We start from the raw sequence: 13827 nt of genomic DNA, 5'->3' as shown, positions 1-13827 counted from the left end.
TGTGTTATATTGTGTTATGTTATGCTATGCTGTGTTATATTGTGTTATGTTATGCTATGCTATGTTGTATTATGCTATGTTGTGTTATATTGTTATGTTATGCTATGTTGTGTTGTGTTAAGTTATGCTATGTTGTGTTTTATTGTGTTATGTTATACTATGTTGTGTTTTATTGTGTTAAATTATGCTATGCTATTTTGTGTTATGTAATGCTATGCTATGTTGTGTTATATTCTGTTATGTTATACTATGCTATGTTGTGTTATGCTGTGCCATGTTATGTTATGTTATGTTGTGTTATGCTATGCTATATTGTTATATTTTGTTATGTTATGCCTTATTGTGTGACATTGTGCTATGTTATGCTATGTTATACCATGTTGTGTTATGTTATGCTATGCTAGGTTGTGTTATGTTGTGTTATGTTATGGTAGGTTTTGCTATGTTGTGTTATGTTGTGTTATGTTACTCTATGCTATGTTGTATTATGGTATGCTGTTTTGTATTATCCCATGCTATGCTATGTTCTGTTATGTTATGCTACATTATGCGATGGTGTGTTATGTTATGTTACATTATGTTATGCTGTGTTATGTTGTGTTATACTATGTTGTGTTATGTTATGCTATGTTAATGTCATTTATGCTATGTAATGTTGTGTTATATTGTTATGCTATGCTATGCAATGTCATGTTGTGCCATGTTGTGTTATGTTATGTTATGCTATGCCATGTTGTTTTATGTTGTGCTACGTTATGCTATGCTATGTTGTCTTATGCTATGCTGTGGTGTGGTATATTGTGCTATGTTATGCTACGCTATGCTATGTTGTGTTGTGTTATGCTATGTTGTGTTATCTTATGCTACATTGTGTTGTTATGCTTTGCTATGTTGTGTTTTATTGTGTTATGTTGTGTTATGATATATTGTGTTAAGTTATGTTATGCCATCTTATGTTGTGTTATGTTATGCTATGTTATGTTGTATTATGTTATGTTTTGTTATGTTATGCTATACTATGTTGTGTTATTTTGTGTTATATTATGCTATGCTATGTAGTGTTATGTTATGCTATGTTATGTTATATTGTGTTATGTTATGTTATATTTTGTTATGTTATGCTATGCTGCGTTATGTGATGTTGTGTTACTCTATGCTAGAATGTGTTATGTTATGCTATGTTATGATGTGTTATGTTATGCTATGCTATGTTGTGCTATGTTGTGTTATATTATGCTTGCTATGTTGTGTTATATTATGCTATGCTATGTTGTGTTATGTTATGTTATGCTGTGCTATGTTGTGTTATGTTTTGTTATGTTAGGCTATGCTATGCTATGCTATGTTGTGTTGTGTTATGTTAGGCTATGCTATTTACTGTTATGTTATGCTATGCTGTTTAGTGCTATTGTATGCTGCACTATCTTGTGTTATATTGTGTTGTGTTATGCTAGTTGTGTTATGTTATGCTATTCTGGTTGTGTTATGTTATGTTATGCTATGCTATGTTATGTTATGTTATGCTGTGTTATGTTGTGTTATATTGTGATAGTTATGCTATGCTATTTTGTGTTATATTGTGTTATGTTATGCTAAGATGTGTTGTGTCATATTGTGTTATATTGTGCAATACTATGTTATGTTATGTTATGCTATGCTATGTTGTGTTATGTTGTGTTATGTTATGCTATGTTGTGTTTTATTGTGTTATGCTATGTTGTGTAATATTGGGTTATGTTATGCTATGCTATGTTATGTTATATTGTGTTATGTTATACTATACTATGTTGGGTTATGTTGTGCCATCTTATGTTGTGTTATGTTGTGTTATGCTATGCTATATTGTGTTATATTATGTTATGTTATGTTATACTATGCTATGTTGTGTTACATAGTGCCATGTTATGCTATGTTATGCCTTGTTCTGTTATGTTATGCTATACTAGGCTGTGTTATGGTGTGTCATGTTATGTTATGCTATGTTGTGTGCTATGTTATGCTATGCTATGTTGTATTATGTTATACTGTGTTGTGTTTTGTCATACAATGCTATGTTGTGTTATCTTATGCTATGGCATGCTATGTTGTGTTATGTTATGTTATGCTGTGTTATGTTGTGTTATGCTATGTTGTGTTATGTTATGTTATGCTACGTTATGTTGATTTATGCTATGTTATGTTGTGTTATGCTATGCTATGTTGTGTTATATATGTTGTTATGTTATGCTATGGTATGTTGTGTTATGTTGTGCTATTCTATGCTAGTCTATGCTATGTTATGGTATGCTATGCTATGCTGTGTTATGTTATGCTATGCTATGTTCTGTTATGTTATGCTATGCTGTTTTATCTTATGCTATGTTGTGTTATGTTCTGTTATGTTATGCTATGTTGTACTATGCTATGTTCTGTTATGCTATGTTGTGTTATATTGTTATGGTATGCTCTGTTGCCTTATGCTATGCTATGTTGTGTTAAAATGTTATGCATGTTACGATATGTTGTGTTGTGTCATGTTGTGTTATGTGTTGCTATGCTATGTTGTGTTATGTAATGCTATGTTATGTTGTGTTATATTGTGTTATCTTCTGCTATGCTATGTTGTGTTATATTATGTTATGCTATGTTTTGTTATGTTGTGTTATGCTATGTTGTGTAATGTTATGCTATGTTGTGTTATGCTATGTTGCGTTATGTTATGCTATGCTATGTTATGCTATGCAATATTGTGTTATATTGTGTTACGTTATGTTATGCTATGCTTTGTGTCAGCTGACGGCACAGGCACTTTGTTTTTATTTTTATTTTGTGAACCTCTATAACACGTTCGAGGCCCCCCAAGGGCGTAACAGCATAAAAAGTATACTGAATAAAGAGGCGTATCTTATTTTCATGAGGGTGGAAGGAAAATTAAAAGTGCATTGTCTACTTACAAAATATTCTGAATAAACAGGTAGGATTTATACAACGAGTTCACGCTGTTATGCCTGTTCGCGCTGTGAGCACCTTGACCGCCATGCAGTAAGAAGCAGTGAGACAAAAGAAAAAAAATAGTTTGCCCATGCTGCTGTACATCGGCAATTGTGCAATTATCCATCTAATGGGGGCAAACTGCAAGGCGTGACAAAAACAGCCTCAAGGTGGGACACAGGTAAAGGATTTACCAATGACATCAAGTAAGTTCTGAAAGGCAAGCCTACGAACGAGTGAAAGTGATGGACGTGCGATGGGCGTGGTTAAACGCCCACAATAATAACAACAGGTCAAATCGCTTGCACGCTCAACATAAAATTAGAGAGTAATTTAATTCACAAAATGGCACAAAAATGAGAAAAATCTAACAAGGGGAATCTTAGATATGAATTTTTTAAGTTTAAATTTCAAAACAGTGCCAAAATGTTTTAAAAGCCAACTGCCGACATCTGGTTGCCCTTGACCAGTATCTAGGCACAATTTAAGGTCAACTGTGTTACAGCGCAACCAGGATTGACCCAGCAGCATACAGAAACGAGGTTCAACCTGTACCCGATGTTTTACCTTTTGATTTAGCTTTGAAATGGGAGTCAGAAATCCTCAGCGGGGCAAAGCAATAAGCTGGAGGGAAGAAGGCTCCATGAGTTGTGGGACAGATGTTGCATGAGGTTGCAGTGAAGCCGAATAACTTTTGGCGGAAAAGCTGAGAGGAAGATCCCTCGCTGGCCGGATATTTTTGGCTCCTTCACCCTGAAAAGACTTCTACATTCGGACTTAAACACTTTTTTGGAACTCCAAATCCTACACTAGAGCAAGCCTGCAATATGTAGCCTAACAGGACTCCACGAGGCCGGATACTCTCTGTGTGACTTCCCACTGAAATGGATTTTTAGATGCAAAAAAGCTCCAGGTGCAAACAACCCGAATCTTTGGCCCAGGAGCAATGCACCTTCTTCAGTTTGACTTGATAGGTTTATCCCAGTCTTTCTGAGGCCTTTGGAGCGGTGCTTGAAATGAAAAAATAGAAGTGCAGGTATTCTGTACCAGAGTACCTGTTTGTTTCTGAGAAGTGCCAGTACTTTCCAATTAAAATTATTATGTTTTCTTGAGAAGTTCAGGTACTCTTCCTCTCAAAATAAAAAAGTGCCGTTACTCAGTACCAGACAGTACCAGCCCATTTAAAGCACTGCTTTGGAGCCAAAAGATGTCTAAGTCCGGGGTTTTTCAGGACATTAGGAGGAGTACACTTTGACACAGCCAAGGTTTCCAGGACCTCAGGAACAGCAATTGGGAGGCAAAACTCACTCAAGTATAATCCACCAGCAGAGCCCATGAGAGGTCCCGTTGGAACTAGTCAACTGGGCTCTTCAGGAAAAGGGCCTCCAGCAGACTTGAGTGTCCCTGTAGCTTGACAGGAGGTCAGCCAATTGACCTTTGGAGCCCACTCGTTTGTCTTAGGTGCAAGTGGGAGCAAGTTCAGCCTTTCAGGTCTCCTTACAGTTCTCGATAGTAGGTACAGTCCTGTCTTCCACAGGTACAGTAGAGTTCTGAAAAGGGTGTCCAGGGGTGCCATATTTATGCCTGGCACTCACCTGTGCATGGGGGTGACTCCTGGCTCCTTGCAGTGCTGACCAACAAGGAGCTTGATCAATGATAAAGCATGCCACCCCTAGAGGTGGGTGAGGGCTCTTGCACCAATTTGTTCAATATCCCATCTGCCCCGTGATTGGTTAGGTTATACAATTGTTGTTAACCCTGCCCGGCTTATTATTTTGTTAATCACTATAGAAGAGGGAATATATGTGCTAGAACTGATTACCCCCATTCCCCCTTTTTTTCTTGTCCTTTACTGTGGTAAGTCTGCAGTCATGTATGCACTCTCACTGCAGTGGGTGGCACAATGAATGTTGAAGTCTTCTAGTGACATTAACTTGCAGGCCCTGGGTCCTATTGGTACCAAATACCAGGGACTTATAGGTAAGTTAAATTTGCCAATTAGGAGTATAGCCAGTTTCAACATGTTTAGGGGACAGAGGGCATGTATTGAGGCACAGTTAGAAGAGTCTCGTAGATAAAAAAAAAAAGCATTAGCAGTAAAAACAGTTGTGATGCTCATTCAAAAAGAGGTATTTTCCTACTTTTTTATATCATTACTGTTTTATTTTTAATGTTTTCAAAATGTTATGTTGTTGGGTATTTAATTGTTTTTCAAAAAATGATTAGGAATTGGAAAGGTATATCTAATCCTTTCCAAGTCCAACACTTTCCTTGCTCTTGCCTACGTTGGAGTAGGAATAGTAAATCTAACTCCTCCAAAGTCTAATACTTTCCTTATTGCTGCTTTGATTGTAGTAAGAATGGTGAATCTAAACCCCACCATCAAAGTTCAACACTTTCTCTACTGTTGCTTATATTGGAGTTAGAGCAGTAACTATAATCCCTCCAAAACCCAACACTTTCCCTGTATTTGCTTAGATTATAGTGGAATTACTAAATCGAACCCCTCCAAAGTCCAACGCCAACACTTTCACTGGTTTTACTTATGTGTGACTAGAAATAGTAAACCTAATCCTTCCAAAGCCCAATACTTTCCTTAATGATGTTTAAACTGGGGTGGGAATAGTATATCAAATCCTTTCATAGTCCAGCATTTGTTTTCTGCTTTTGCTTATGTTGGAGTGGGAATAGTAAATTTAACCCTTCCAAAAGTCCATCATGTTTCCCTAATATTGCTTAGATTGGAGTGGGACTAATAAATCCAATGTTTCCTGAGTCAACACTTTCTCGACTTTTCCTTAGATTAGACTGGGAATAATATATCTAGCCTCTCCAGTAGATTCAGTTACAATGGAATTAGAAGGCAGATAAAAATCAAAACAAGGCACAAGAAGGATAATGTGCTTGTCCTGTATCAAGAGACACAAGGGTCTTTCAGAATAAAAATGGCAAAAGCCACCTTACATATCATTTAGTTTTAGTTTTAAGGTTTTGAATTGTAATGTTAATGTCACGGAAGTGCACTTTTGAGAATCTGAATGTTTTTGCATTAAAGTAGCAGCCCTTTTTTCTGGTGGGTTATTTTTAATGGGATCGGACTGGCCTGCAGGGAAGTCAGGGAGTGACTGATAGGGTGGTCTGACTGGTCAGTGTGTGGGCCTCTTGTGGACGATTTTATGGTCTGGCGGGCTGCTTTTTATTGTTGATTTCCTTGATAGTAAAATAAATATTGCCTAACAGTATGCTCAAATCCTTGCAGTGTTCCATATTTTTTTAAGCGCTGTACAACATGTCTCTACAAGTTCATAACTGTCTCAATTTGCAAACTAAGCCACATCTTTAGATATATAATTCACTAATGGGGGCACTTTTATTTTGGTGCCGGGACTATTTTCTTTCGTAGTCCGACACGGATCCTTAACAAGTTTAAAGATCAAAGTAGCATACATTGTCATGTAAAAACAAAAAGGAATGACATCTATGTTTCATGGAGAAAGGCAAAAGGGTAGGAGGAAGTTGAGATGAACAGAAGAATGGTCGATATTAAAAGGGAGAGAAAAAGAGAAGCATCCAGTGCTAAGGCAAAAAAAATGTCCAATTAGTACCCTGAGCCACTTACACGAACTACAGAGCACTGCTCTTCGTCTCCTGAGATCTGAAGGTGCTCGGCAAACACTATGCACCCTTCTGTTGGGACGACTTATGAATCATTTGTAAATTGGGCCTCGGGACACATTCACCAAGTCCCCGATGTGCTGCTTGAAAAAATGATTGTTTTTGAGAAATTTGGAGGACGATCGAAGCTTCGGTGGGGGTTTCTGCGTGAGCACGTATCCAACACTGGCAATGCAGCGACGTATGTCTGTGACGTCACCATTTCTGGGGTATGAGCAGCAGAAAATTCCATTTACAGGTAAGCTGCCCATACTGGGCACATCAATATGCCGTTATGTGTTCAAGGTAAAATGTCTAGATGTTGAAGCTCGTTTTTAAAGGTAACATCAACTCAGCGTCCTCGCTTTTCTGGTTTAATTTCCTTCTGCTTCCTCTTCTGCTCAATGTTGTCTCTAGAACTGAATTTGAGAGGGAGGCACACATTGGGCCACAGATACAACTGGTACATATCTTATGTATGAGGGATATGAGAATGACGTTGCTGATCAAGTTAGTGGCTGGTGATAGATGTAGTAGACCGAGCAAGCATGAGTTTCCTTTATCAGCTAGTTGGAGTGTGTTATCAGCTATCTTGAAAAGGTATGTTTCTGTTCTGTGGCCTGATCAAAAACCTGACTGAAAAGGGCCAATGAGTTGACATTAATTATTGCATTCATTTAACTGTCTTACCTAGCATATTTCACCAATATGTATCAAGTCAGGGAGGCCAGTGATGGGGCTCAAGTTGTATGTGACTTTGGTGTGAGCATCAGCTTTGTGTGTATTTCCACCTGTGTGCAGCTTTGGATGTGGTTCTAACTATGTGCAGCTTTCAGTTGACTTTACCAATGTGCAACTTTGGATGTGATCCTAACCCTATGCACTCTGGGTGTTGTTCTACCTATATGCAGCTCTAGACACTAAACTCAGAAAATTAGCTGTGACTGCACGTCGACCTCACAAACAGTGCTGCTAAATGGTGAAGGCTGGTCTGTAGTGGTTCAAAGTGTGCAATGGGATACATTCTTGTGCACACATATATTTATACATACATTAAAATAGGCCGGTCTTTTTATGTAGCTTTTGGTATTATTGTAACCAAATGTGCTGGAAATGTATGCTATATTTTATTTAGGATTTGTACTTCGTTGTATTGTGTTGGTATGGCTATCGTACAATTATTACATCTTCTAAAGGGGTGTACTTGGTCTCTAATTGTGTTCAAACAGGAAGGATGCCAGCAGATGTAAACAACTCAGTTTGTTACCTTTGGAGTCCATTAGCACCTGACTGCTCTGACAGCTCTCCCCACCGACCCAGCTCTCACAGGGGGTAAGAGATGAATGCAGCTGGTGATTTAGGATGCAAAGATGCTGTGGGGGGTGTAGGTGGTGGAATAAGGTGTCGTTTGTGGTGGAGGTTGGTATGTGGGTGGTTGTTTAGGGTGTAGGTGCTGAAGGATCTAGATGATAGTGTAAATGGTCCTGTAGGGCAGTAGAGTGAAGGTATTGGTGTAGTTTTTGCTGTGAAGTTATGTAGTGCTAGGGTAGGGTGTGCTTTTAGGCAATATCGCTATTTGGTGTAGGTGGCCATGTAGGGGTAATCTAGTGGTGTATGTGGAGGACCTACATTGTAGTGTGAGGTGTAGCAGGTGTAATGTGTAGTTGGTGATGTAAAGTATAAGTGGCTGTGTAGGTCTAGGTGGTGGAGCTGGGTGTATGCGGTTGTTTAGGGAAATGGATAGAACAACAAATACTAGGGGACAACAGATGAATGGCATGGTAGAACTTAAGCGTGACCCTGAGACCTCAATACACCAATTTAGCCTGTGGGAAAGAAGAAGAGGAAGCATGCACTATTGGTGTATAGATGGTAGTTTAAGCAGGTTTATGTAGAGGTGGGTGAACCACTGAAAACTCGAAACAGGCTGGTGCCAGATGCCGGGCTCAGGATGTGGTCCTCTTGGACATTCGAGCCCAAAACTGTCAGAGCTTTCGTGTGGCTTCTGCCTGCCATCCAGCTCTAAACTTAAGCACTAAGACTGAAAGCCAAAGCATTACTCTTTGATGTAAAACAGAAGAACAAGATAGTGATATAGTCGCTGAAATTCACACTGTGAAATCAGTGGTTATTTTGTACATAAAAACGTGCCGGTGCCCAAAGCTCTTCTCTGAAACACACGGTTTCTGCAATGAAATATGGGAGCAGAGAATACTGAGGCAATGTAATTCTGAAGCGATCTTGGCCTCTTTAGTCCATTTACAGCCACTCCCTGCCCCTTCAGCTCACTCTTGCAGCTTTTAGCTTTCTTCCTTTGTGACGCTTTTTCCTTTTTCTCTTCTTCTGTCTTTCCCATACGTGTCTTTTGCTCGTAGTAAATGCTTGAGTCAAAAAAATAAGTGCCGGCCCTCAAAAATAAGGGGCCATGTCCCACACCAGAAACCACCAGCTCATATTAAGTACTGTCTGAAACCAGAAAACCTTGTATCAAACGTGGCATTGCAGCACTTTGTAACCTCTTGTGCCACATTTTGCCTGAACCAGGCATAGTATGCCAGGGGCGTTTTCTCATTATGAGGCCTAGAAAAATGGCGCAGTGAAATGTACGAGATTTCACCGCGCACTTTTCCTGTCATTTTTAACACATGCCCAAGGCAGGCATTAAAGTGATGCACCCATTGATTCCAATGGGCCTCCCCATGCATTGCTGGACCAGTGCCATAGTTTTTGGCACTCGTAGATCAATGCGCTACAATAGCGTCAACATTTTTTACGCTAACATGCGCCATGGTGCGCTGTATTGAAAATAAAGTGCTACCATGTGACTTTAGGGGTGCACAAGAAAAGTGGTGCTTCATAGCTGATGTGTGACTTTCTTGTAAATTTACCCTTTAATCTCTAGTTTGGGACACAGGTTTACTGGGAGAGTGCTTTTTTGTGATTCAGGACTGCTATAATAAAATTTGTAATTAAGCATAATTTTAATCTCTCTGTCGTTAATGAAATCATGACTTTCTTTCTCTATTCTAGTTAGGGGAATCGGCTTTCTATTGTAGTACCCTGCCCTCTATGTGGTGTAACTGTTATTCCCATTTAATTCCAACCACAGAAAGGACTTAAGTGTACCTTGTGGTGTTGGCCACAATCAGTAACAATAATTAATTAAAAAAAGGAAGTCCAAGATCAACACCACTTTGGTCAAACCAAGCTCCAATCTTAATTACATTAAAACACATGATATTGGAAGAGAAAATACATTTGTGACAGTTGCCCAATATCTTTTCTAATGGAACAGTCATCCTGTGTCCACATGTCAAAGCGCCAGAAGTAGCCACTAGTACACATTTTGTTGGCCAATTTATACAGTTTCTATACTGTATATTGAAGATAAGAATCCTTTGTTTTTATTGCAATTATGTCTTTTGAAGCTTTCTCACCTTTCCAGCCATACTCCCAATTAGTTGTCTGAATCACCTAACTCAATTCTTTCTCCACACAGTGTCCATCTAACAGTCCTATTGTGTCTAGCATAAATTATTATTTTAGCTTTTTTTACACTGGCAACGTGGTCATTTTTTATACTATATTCAAATATTTAAGTACAAGACCCCTGTATACAAGGGGGTTGTTTGAATCTCCTTCCTTGAAATAGCAAGATAGATCCATGCCATAAATGTATACTAATCTAAGTTGCAGAAAGGCTGTAACCAGTGTTGTTAATGGTTGTTTCCAAATGGGGAAGTCCAATTGAAGGGTTGCGATAGGAAAAACATTCAGTCCATGGGCACCTGAAGAACGTGTGCTTTCATTTTTTTCCATATTGTATTGTTCTGTCAAAAGGATCCCAAACAGGTGTCTTTTACGAAAAGTATAATGTTGATGGATGTTGCACTCGTGTGTCTTCTGCTATTGTGTTCGGTATTACTTTTCCCATCCAAATGGTTTACTAAGTCCCAAACTTTTTAGTATCATGAGAGTATGTTTGTTCTAGTACATAGACTATCCATTAGAATACAAATTTTCTTTGCTACCATAATACCCTCTTTTTAAAAATGTTTTCTGTGATCTTACCAGCTAAAGTCAAAAGTTGTTTATTTATTTCAGGTATTGGAAATTAAGCATATTTCCCCCATTGATGGTATAAACCAAGATTAAAAATCGGTTCATCTATTTCTATTGTTCCTAGTATTAAATTAATACTGGGCTATTTTGTGAAAGAATTTCAACAGATTTTCAAGAATCCTGTACCATGACACAAGTTGTGTAGCGATTTACAATGTATGTTGTAGCTATTGGTCAGCCATGATGTTCCACGTTTTAAGATGGCATTCCAGTTTCACAGACCATTTTACTCTCTTAAGTACAGTTTGCCCGAACATTTCTCCCACCATCTGTAAACAAGAAAGCTTCTTTTTCACTGAATTAACAAAAATCAACTGCTATCTATGATCACTTTATTGCTGTCGAATATGGTAAATAAGAATATGAATTGAAAGATCAACATTAGAATAAAAATAAAGTCCAAAGGTTCACCTCTACCATGGGCACAATGCTTAGTACTTGCAGGAATGTCTGGAGCAAACCTGTCATTTACACATCTTAAGTGGGTAAGCTGACAATTCCTCCCAAAACCAACCTCTCTCTGTCTTTATTTCTTATATGTTACTTACGTTGTAGGAATCTGCCTACAGACCTCAGCCTCTTCTAATAACTCATTTATACCAATAGTAGACTCAAACATATTAAAGTAATGTGGAATTGTCATGTTACAGATAGTAGATTTTGCAGCTACTGTTTCTATTGTCTCTTCAACTCTGGACACCAGGGTGTCATGCTGGGGAAGTTACCCAGCAAAAAATAGCAACACATCCACAGAAGTAAAAACACGCTCACTCAGGGCAAAATGTACTTCTCAAAAGGGTTATTGGTGCACAGCCAACATCACACCGGCATGCTGCTGCCTCAACGCCTTGTTTACATATATATATATATGTAAACCAATTACCCAGTACCGGTCGCCGCTGGGTAGTTATAGTATTATCCTTTGTCCATCACCACTGGGTAGTTATAGTTAGAAGGATGTTTCCATAGGAAAAGCATTCTTGGTTAGCAAATAACTTTAGCACCATTTGACAAATCTTCACAAAAGTTTCCAAAAAAAACTCTCATCCACCTCAGCTCCTTCCTCAAAAGTTTCTGAGTGATCTGTCAGGCAGGGGCCAAGAAAAAAGGGGTGGGTCCTAAAATGCGTTTTCCCCATTCACTTTGCATAGAAAGATTACAGACAGCTACACCCAAAAAAGGCTGAACAAAATGACACCAACTTTGGCAGAAAGCAAGATCTTGGTAAAGAAAAAGTGCTATTTTTGTAATTTGGTGTAGTTCCGTTTAATAGTTTTTGAGAAATTAAGGTGCAAAAAATATAGATATGTCACGCCGTGGTCGATCCGAGAGCTAAACCCCCGTATTGTGACTGGCTGGCTGCAGCCTGAAGGAAAAGTTGTAGATGTCATCTTAGGACTTGGGGACTCAGTCCCCAAACCCTAAAAAATAAAACAAATTAAGATATAAAGGATCGGGGTAGGGACACCGTGAGCCCCTCCTCCCAGCCCTATGGGGTGTTCCCAGAGGGACCTCACCCCCACTGGGTGTTAAAATTCTTTAAAAAGCACAAAACTTGTGGTGGTTCTGTGGATCCACTGATCCAAAGCGATGCCCCGTGCAACATCCTTCAGGCTTCGTGGTGGATCCACAGATCTGGAGCAAATCCCCAAGAGTGTCATAATGGGCATCACAGTGGACTAACGGAACAATAACACATTTAATAAGGGGACTGTGCACCCAGCCCCATGCTGCATATGGCCAAATGCAATGTGCGGTTGGGGTTTTGGTGCCCAACTCCACACCATGCACGGTGATGAACATCATACTTTACATTAAAAAAATACTTAGAAATTCACTGAAAAAATCTAAGGTGAAAGTGACGTTATAGTTAGGAATTGTAATAATATCTTACTTTATAATAAAAAACTTAGAAATTTACTGAAAAAAGCAAAAGACAAAGGGGTGTTATAGTCAAGTGAAAATTTCTATTAAAACATACTCTTTTAAACAAACAAAACCACTGAAATTCACCACTTATAGTTATGTCAAGTAACTATAACTTATGCACTAAAGTAGCTATAACTAGGCCCTTGTCATGCACTGCTAATTACTTCACATATTACATCACTCATGACATGTGTATGACATCACTGATAACATGTCTACAACAATGTTTCCCAATCTGTGGTCCAGGGACACCTGAGGTCCACAAAGCCTCCTCAGGGGGTCTGTGACTGCTTAAAAAATTAACAAATATTAACAGAATAATAAGATGTATATAAATAAAATGGCTAAATGTACAACTGCAATTTTAAAAATGCACTGTAAATGTCAAGGAACTTGAGATTAGAAGCTAAAAATTAAATTAGTATCTGTATTTTATGTATTTTTTTGCGGTTCAAATCATCAACAGTGTTTAGTCTTGGGTCACCAACTTCCCGTAACGACTCAGTGGCGGTCCCCTGATTCCAGTAATGAATCAGTGGAGGTCCCCGGGTTCCAGTAATGATCAAGTGGGGGTCCATAGAAGTCAGAAGGTTCAGAACCACTGGTCTACAACATCTGAAATTACATCATTGATGACAACACTGTGCATGTGCATGGTGATGAAATGCCCTCACTCAGAGGCTCAACAGCACTGGACAGCCAGGTATGATGTAATGCCCTCACACAAAGGCACTCCAGAAATAAACTGCCAGATGTCATGCTACGACTGCCCCATATAGTAGGGTTTACCATATCATATGCATGTACCATGCATACACAGTGAGAGAGAGATAAAAGTATGGCTAGGGATGTAGGAAATTATAAAGAGACTGATGCTGTGAGAAGAATATTTACAGGTGCCTGCTTTTAAATCTAATAAAAATGACTCGCATTTTAGGTCTAGGTGAAGGCAATGCACATGTGACACTATGTCAAGTGTCAACAACAATGATGTAATACTATGTTTTTTGGTAAATTATATTTATGTGAAAAACAGCTGAGTGGTTTGTAAGTGTCACCAAAACCCTGTAATGGTACTAATGGACCTACATGTTACCTGTTGTGTATTTCTTAAAATACATGTTTAATGTGGGCCTAAAACGTGTGTTTTTT

This window comes from Pleurodeles waltl, chromosome 3_1, assembly GCF_031143425.1.
Source record: "Pleurodeles waltl isolate 20211129_DDA chromosome 3_1, aPleWal1.hap1.20221129, whole genome shotgun sequence".
Classification (NCBI taxonomy): domain Eukaryota; kingdom Metazoa; phylum Chordata; class Amphibia; order Caudata; family Salamandridae; genus Pleurodeles; species Pleurodeles waltl.
This window is presented reverse-complemented; position numbering follows the sequence as displayed.